Below are 9027 nucleotides of genomic sequence, written 5' to 3'. Positions count from 1 at the left end.
TATATGTATATATATATATATATATATATATATATATGTATATGTATATATATATATATATATATGTATATATTATTACAAACAAATCTATAGACATTTCATTCCAACCAAATAGATTAAAGTTCATCCACATATCCTATACCTCACTTACAAATTTAATTGTTACCGAAATTCGAGGTAGACAAAAGTAGATTACTTTCCTGTGCTATTTATATACTAAATGAAGGGCCGGTTAATTTCTTGATTTCATCTTTAAAGTCTAAAGAAAATTTGTCTGTAATCTTCAGTGTTGTTTTGAGATGAAATATCATACCGAACATTGATGATTGAACATGATCAAGGGGTAGATGTAGAATATTTATGTGGGACCCATGGTAAATGTTGTGTAGAATCTCATATCCAACTTTCTGACAAAATGAAAGAAACAAAAATACGAAGCAAACAACTCCGAATCTGTATATGGGTGTATATTCATCCATTTTTCTAATGTTGGTTTTAAGTCAACCTTCGTGCACTACTCTTGACATTCATTACTTGTTTCACAAAAAATTTAACGGAAGAAATCATCTAGAAATATTCTAAAGGCCCCATTAGCTAAGTGACTCGGATGTGGATGCCCGATACAGGTGCGGATCTAGAGAACGGATCCTTCATGATCTAAATTTTAGATTAGGGGGTACGAATACAAATATAAATACAACTGTAGAGATTTGGCTAAAAATAATTCAAATATCTATAAAAATATGCCTAATTATGGTGGATTATTTGCAAGGATGGCTCAATGAAATCGATGGCATAAAGCCAAATATGAGAAGAGACCTTAAATAAAGCTAATAAAATATTATAAATATTATTTGATTGTTTTTCTTTTTGTTTTGTAAAGATGGTGTACTAATCATCTTGTGTGTCTGTTTGACCATTAACTTGGTAACCTATTAAATTCCACCACCAAATTATCCAGTAACTCTACTCACCGAGGCTTCGGCTCTTTATAAGAGTTATCCACGGTCAAGACAATAATTTCATAAATTCTAATCGTTTAATGGTCTCAATTTCGTACTACAAAGTAATGTTAAAAAAATTTCATACATTTCAAATAGTTGAAGTCTATTTTGCATTGAAAAAAAGGATGTAGTCCACTCTTTATAAGAAATAATCATAGATACTACAAGAGACTTAATTATTATTTCTTATTATCAATATCGCCATCGAAATTTTCTTTTTCACATATTGTATGTTTATTATGAAACTCAAGTACTTATCTAAATAACCTCTATCACATTCTAAAAAATAAGAATAAATCATAAGCACACTTTTACTCTAAATAACCTCTATCGACTTTATTGGTTTGGTTCTGTTTTAGAGGAAAACCGACCCACCATGAACACCCCAAGTTATAATAAGTTCCAACATTACAACGAACTAATGCTACAGTTGTCAATTCCGATCTCCGAATTCAATGTTCGAGTCCTTGAGGCAAGATTGTGGAGTACCTGACGATTCAACACTTGGGGTTCACTATACACTTTTACTCTCTCTGCTTTGACAAGTGATAATTTAGCAATGAGTTTAACTCACAAGTACTGCTTTCTGCATAGTCTTTTGAAATAAGAAGTAACTATAGTAAATTGAGAAAGATGAAGCAAACAGATAAATTATGAGGGACTCCTAGAATAGTGGAAACTAAAATAACAACCTATGCAGTAAATAATCTAGTAACAATGAAGAATAGACAAGAAAATGTTCTAATACCCCCCCCCCCTCTCAAGCTAGATGGTGTGCAACAACACCTAGCTTGGACAAATGGCGATGAAATGAGGTTTTGGAAGCTTGGGAGAGCATCACCAACCGGTCGAAAACTAGGAATGTGCTTGAAGATAAGCCGCTTATCGTTAACCTGTTGGCGAACGTAGTGGAAGTCAACAACTATATGCTTCATGCGACTGCTAAGATTGTTGTTCTCACATAAGTAGGTGACACAAAGGTTGTCACAATAAATTGTAGGTGGTGTGGGGATATATGGACACAGAGTTCCTTCAGAAGATTCTTCACCCAAGTGGTCTCATCAAGGCACTAGCAAGAGCCCGGTACTCTGCTTTGGTAAATGAGCGGGCAATGGTACGTTGTTTTTTGGATGACCAACTAACAAGAGTAACGCCAAGAAAACATGTGGTGGAACTTCGATCAGTGAGATTGCCAGGCCAATCAGCATCTGAAAACACAGAGACATTAAGACTAGTGCTTGAAGCAATTCGAAGGTCATAGTTAGCACTTAGCAGTGCTTCTAAGATACCGAAGGAGGCATTTAACAGCCTTCCAGTGAGCTTCAGATGGGGCATGCATAAATTGAGACAATTTGTTCACTGAGTATGAAACATTAGGCCTAGTTAAAGACAAGTATTGCAACTTGCCAATGAATTTCTGGTATTTAGTAGAATCATGAGATGGTGTTCCATCATTTAGCAGTAGACTTTGAGAATAACTCATGGGCGTAGAAGCACCATCGCAGTCTCGCATCAGAAGGTCATGGAGAAGGTCTAAAACATACTTCGCTTGTGAGGGCAGAAGGCCTTTGCCATCTCGATAAACCTCAACCCCAAGAAAGTAGGATAAAGGGCCAAGATCTTTAAGTGAAAAAATTGAAGCCAAGGAAGACATAACCTGATGAACCATTGAAGAATTGTTTCCTGTGAGGATGATGTCGTTTACATAGTCTAAAAGATATACAATACCATCAGAGTCATGGCGAACAAATAGAGACGGATCCGAGTGAGACTTAATAAATCCCAAATTAAAAAGATAGGATATCAATTCATTGTACCACGCGCAAGGCGCTTGCTTGAGACCATAAATATCCTTACGCAGAGGATAAACATGCGAGGGATGAGATGCATTCTCAAATCCAGGCGGTTGTTTCATAACAACCCCTTCTTCAAGTATGCCTTGTAAAAAGTCATTTTTGACGTCCAATTGGTGTAATACCCATTTGAACTGCAGGTGAGAGAACAACATGCAGTGGTAGTCAAGACCTAGACGCTAAGTAAACCCTTTGGCAACCAACCGAGCTTTGTATCTATCAACCGAACTGGAGAAACCAATTCCTATGTTTTATTCCGAATTAACGCATCATATTCAACCTTCATAGATGACCTTCATTCTGGTGTTTTAGAGCCTGCTTGAAGGTATAAGGGGTAACATTGTCAGGAAGCTGGACAAGATAATTGAATGGTTTCTCAGGGAAGAACATATTGTTTCGTGATCGGATTGTTGAGCGGGTTGGAGGAGGAGGTGGGGGTGAAGGAGGTAGTGGCAAACAGGTTAGAAGAAAGGTGGGGGTGTAGGAAGGGGTGGAAAATTTGTTGGTTCTGCAAGAGAGGGTGTAGAAGCAGGTGGCAAAATTTGTGTTTTGTTTCGCCGATGGTAGGTAATAAGATTGGGGGTTGGATTATTTAAGGGGATAAAAGATTGGGGTTGCTGCAACGAAGCAGGGGAAGGAGAAAGCTCAGAACATGAATTACCTGAAGCCGATGGACGCGCATGATTCTGGACGGAGGAGACGGACTCACAAGGCTACTAGCAGGAATCTATCGAACTGGAATAGGAGAAGGAAGTGGAGAGATATAGGTGAAAGAATTTGAGTTTGAGAGTCTGTAGGAGTGTCAATAACTTCCCACGTGAGCGTAAAAGGCTTATTTTTAATATGTGATAATATTGTTTGAAAAGGAAAAATATTTTCAAAAAACTTAACATCTCTTGAGATATAAAATTTAGACTGAATGGGATCAAAACATTGGTGCGCATAATGAACATGAGAGAAGTCCAAATAGACACATGGAGTTGACCTAGGCTTAAGTTTATGGGCGGTGTACAGCTTAAGCCATGGGTAACATTGACAACCAACAGTTCTAAGTGAATCATATCTGGATGCTACACCAAATAATTTTTCATATGGCGATATATTGTTTAAAATTTGTGTGGGGCAGTCGATTAATCAAATAGGTTGCGTGTTGACAAGAAAACGACCAAAAATTTGAAGGTAAGGATACCTCATGTAAAAGTGTTTTGGCAGTTTGAACAATGTGCTGATAACGACGTTACGCTATAGCCACTCTTGTACGAGGAGGTGATACAAGGTGTTCGATTCCATGTAATTGAGATACAAATCAAGACTTTTATATTCACCTCCTCCATCGGTATATAAAGAGACAACTTTCCTTGTAAAAAAAATTCCGTTAAGGGATGAAACTTGGAAAAAATGTCTCGAACCTCTTTTTTGTTTTTAAGAGTGTACAACCAAATATATATAGTGTACTGATCAACGAAAAGAAAGCAAAATCCTTTTTATCAATGGAAAGGACAGGCGACGGACCCCACAAGTCACTAAAAAGTATCTGTAGCGAAGCAGTGCTAATTAAAGACAAACAATTGAATGGAAAGCATTGAAATTTATTTGAACAACAAGAATTACAGAAAGTAAACTTGTTTGATGATGAAACTGGTCAAGAAAATTTATTCAAAACAAAATTCAAGATTCTTGAGTGGGGATGGCCAAGGCGACGGACGGTGCCAGACTTGACAAGGAACTATTGCAGTGGTGACTTGAATAGTAGGCTTATTAACGGTGAAGTTGGGCCATTCATAGAGTCTATTCCTATGCCGACCGGAGACCAGCGGAATCCGCATTTTCAAGTCCTTCGCAAAGAATGAAAATGGGAAAAATTCAATTGAGCTCAGATTAACTTGAAAAAAATTTCAGACAGAGAATATTTTGTTTGACAGCAGGTGCACACAAAGTCTCAGTTAGTCTAAAAGCCTTGTTGAATGTAATTAATTCAGTAGAACCATGGTGAGTAATTGAGATTTTTTACCATCGCCCATAGTTATGCTTTCTGAACCATTATATGCTTCAAAATTTTTAGGCTCTGTGGTGACATGATGAGTAGCTCCGGAGTCGACAATCCATTGATTTCCTGCAGCTTGGTAACTTGAAAGAAAATTTGCCTTTGCCTCTAAATGATTGTGAGATAGCGTGACCTGCAAACAATTGCAGTGCGACCTTGTTTGTCATAATTGACCACGAACAGGATTATTGGTATAAGGCCCTTGAGCGGGAGCATTTGTATGATTGTTGGAACGTCATTGTCAGTTGTTGTTGGGTCGACGAGCAGTGCGATTGTTGGAATTGGTGGGTCTGTTATGAGTTGCCATAGGCGCAGTTATGGAAGTGATTTCCTTCTTCACTTCCTCATGTTTGAGGAAGAGCTCATAATCAATTAGTTTCGCATACAACTCATTGTACGAGATGATGGAATCTCTTGCCTGAATTGCAGCGAAAATCTCACGAAAAAATGATCCAAGACCACTCAGAATTTTCACCATCAACTCATCATTTGGTGATTGTAGCACCGGCAGTGGCGAGCTCGTTGCATATAAAGCGCACTTGATGGAGATAATCAGTGAATGGCAGGGATCCTTTGATAGACGCGTGAGCTAGTCACAAAGGCTAAATATTCGTGTTTGGGACTTGTCGGCGTAGGTTAGGTGTAGGGAGTCCCAAGCAAATAAGCAGTGGAGGCAGCGGCCACGGTTGTAGCAATTGTCGGATCGACAGAAGCCATTATGGCATTCTGGATCAATTGATCTTGGCAGAACCAAATGTTGTATTCTAGGTTCGCCACTTCTCTACTGTTTTGAGTGAGAGCTTTCAAAGGAGCGGGAGAAGAGCCGTCAAGATGGCCGAATAAATTGTGCCCACGCATGAGCATGGAAATCTGGATTTTCCATGTAGCAAAGTCATGGCTTCCAACAAGCTTTATCTACAGCTGTGACACCGGATTGAACTGAACAACATCGTTAGAGTTACTTTGATGGAGTCTGCATTCCTTATGTTTTCAGGCATGTTAAGAGAGAGTCTGGTGGTCGTCAAAGGATCGAAAAAAAAAAAACTTGGGAGAGTTAAGAAGTGGGCTTGGATACCATATAATAAATTGAGAAAGATGAAGCAAAAAGATACTTTTATAAATTGATGAAGAATTGAAATTTATACATGTTCGCAATAAATTTTGCTAGCAAAAAATAAATAACTGCAATCATAAAACAAATGTGAGAAAAAAACATTTATTGATTATTTAATTGTGAGTACAACTCTGGATGTATCTCTTGATTCTAATCTCCGTGTTGGTCTCCTTAATTCGAGGGCCAATGTAGCGTCTTTCTCGAATGAAGGATGAACTTCTGTTGATGTGTTGAATCTTGGAAGAACTGTGAGCAGCACTTTGAATTGTTCTTGAGGGAAGACGTCTCTCGAACTCTCCTTTTTGTTGAAGACCTTTGGAGAAGACTAATGTGGATGTCCTTGCTCTCCTTTGCCTCTAGTCAAGATCCTATGCAACTTTCAATCTCTCCTTAAAATGGGATCTGTGACCCCTTTATATAGGTGTGAGCTAGAGGTTGGGGTATTTTGGTCTCCAAGTAATTCTAGCAGGCCTTGGGCTTGAAGAACATGGATTGGGCTTCTCTTGTCAACTTGATGGACCAACCCAAATGTAATTTGGATTTCATTCAAGTCATGTAAATTTGACTTAAATAATTAATCCGATTTTATTAACCAAAATTTGACTTGGTTAACATGTCAATAACTTAAAATTTAATCCAAATTTTGCATGGATTAATTCAATTAAAATTTCGATGTCTACAGATGCCCCCTACTTCAAGACTTGTTGAGGTGTAGGCTTGCCGAAACTCAATGGCGAGACTTGAATTATCAGAAAAATATTATCATCACTTGGGCGGCGACTTCTACTTGTCAAGTGTGTTATTTTAGCCAATTACACACTCATATGAAATACTAGATCCAAGTTTAGCTACAGGACGTGTGCAAAGTTTGTTTCACAATCCAATTTCAACAACGGAAGGTTGCAGCAGAATTTGACATCTTTCTCTCTTCGTTCTTTTTTTTTTTTTTTTTTTTTTTTTTTGGGGAAGAATTTTAAGGAAGTTTGGCTTTATGATTTTACCTTAACAAGCCAAAGATCACATTGTTCAAATCGGCATGATTTGGAAAATTAATTGCTTTCCCTTTTTTTTTTTTGCTTCATGGAATTGATCTTTTCCTTTTACTCTATTTTTGAGTACTCCATTTGATTTATTTCCTTGTTGAGCAAACAATCAACTATCTTCTATTCCTTTTGTTTCCCTGGAGAATGTATTATTCCAAGTCAAATTTGGTAGAGGTGCCCGGGTGGGTTAGCACCGGGTACCCGTCATGGCCCTCTGGTTGGGTCATGACAATGGAGAAGTTGATATAAGAAGATCGTCATGAAAAATCACTCCATTCTCCAAAGTTGTAAAAGCTTGTCTTTAGGTACTCCAAGCATGTGAAAAGCAACAAAGGAAACTTCATGCAAGCAACTTTTCTTAGGCTCCGCATTAAAAGGGATGAGTGTTTTTTTTTAGTCATGTGACTGCACTTAGAAGGAAATTCTAAATTGCCTATGTACCTCGGCGAAGAGGATCAAGTCATTACGTAGTTCAGAAAGTTTTTTTTTTTTTAATGCAGTTTATACTCGTGCATCATGGAGTGTTGAAACGTGCAGTTTAAGCTCGTGCGAAAAGGAGCGTTGCAACTTGTAGTTTAGGCTCGTGCATCGAGGAACATTGTGATGTGCAGTTTAAGCTCATATATCGAGGAGCAGTTTGGGAAAGAACTCCAATAGTGTAACTGGATTTCGAACACTTCGTGATGAAGCATTGTTGCACCAACTCTTGACATCGGACTTTATGCTTTTCCATGTTTGCAGATGATTTGTGGTTGCTTTTGCCTTTGGGATTTGGTGCTTCAAAGCTTTTTGATGCTTATTTCTTTTGTGAGAAACCAATGTCCAAGTTTCACAATCCTTATTGTTGGAGTTGTCATCCACCTTGCAAGTATTTGGAGTTTCCTTTAATGTGAGAACTTCAACTGGTTCAGGGCTCCCAAATTGCAGCATGATTGTTCCTTGTTCAATCTTTTGAGATGCAATAGAAGGCCGACATCTTTCAGTTTCTAGCATCGAGCTCTTCCTGTTGTGAAGATAAGCACTAGCATGATTAGGCTCAGCGATGTCTTCCTCGTTAATGATTATTTTTTCATCCCTTACCAACGTCATGATCTTCTCTTTCAGGAAGAAACATTTTTCAGTGGATAACTGATGATGTGATGAAATTACAATACTTAGGATCGTTGACTTTGTTGGCTTCATGGGGTCACTTTGATGGAGGAAGTTCAATGGCCTCCATAGTCAGCAACTCGTCAAGAATTGAAGGGACATCAGAGTCAGGAAAAGGGTAAACTTTTGCTTTTAACTCCTTCAAGGTTGGATGTCGCTTTTCTTTTGGAGAATGCTGACTTGTACATTTTTCCTTTATTTTTTGTTTAGCAACGACTTTTGCTAATATTGCTCCTACCATCATAGTTTCTTCAGTTTGGTGCTTTGATGGTCGCTTCGATTCTTTCTCTTCCTTCCTAGGATCAAAAACATGTGAAGTCTTTCCATGAGTCGCGATGCTCAACTCCATGTCGTGTACTCGCATTGCCGATTCTTTAAAAGCTCGTGGCTTAAGTACTTGGAGAATGTATACAAGGCCCCAATGCATTCCTTGGATGCACATCTCAACAGCAAACATTTCTAAGAGACGATCCTTGCAGTTCAAACTCAAAGTTCGCCAACGGTTGATGTAGTCAATCACTGGTTCATCCTTTCGTTGCTTGGTGGCCGTCAACTCGATCATGCTTACCATTCGACGCGTGATGTAAAAACGATTGGGAAACTCCTTTTCAAGTTGCTCCCAAATATCAATTGATTCTCGCTCGAGATTAGTGTACCAATCAAAGGAGTTTCCCGTCAGCGAGAGAACAAACTGCTTGACAAGAAGATCATGATGTGTACCAGCATTGCTACAAGTCTCCACAAAATGCGCAACGTGTTGTCTTGGGTTTCCTTTGCCATCGAATTGTTGCAGCTTTGGTGGTTGATATCTAATTGGCAT

Source organism: Lycium ferocissimum, chromosome 3, assembly GCF_029784015.1.
Source record: "Lycium ferocissimum isolate CSIRO_LF1 chromosome 3, AGI_CSIRO_Lferr_CH_V1, whole genome shotgun sequence".
NCBI lineage: Eukaryota > Viridiplantae > Streptophyta > Magnoliopsida > Solanales > Solanaceae > Lycium > Lycium ferocissimum.
The sequence above is the reverse complement of the archived record's forward strand: the minus strand, read 5'-3'. Positions refer to the sequence as shown.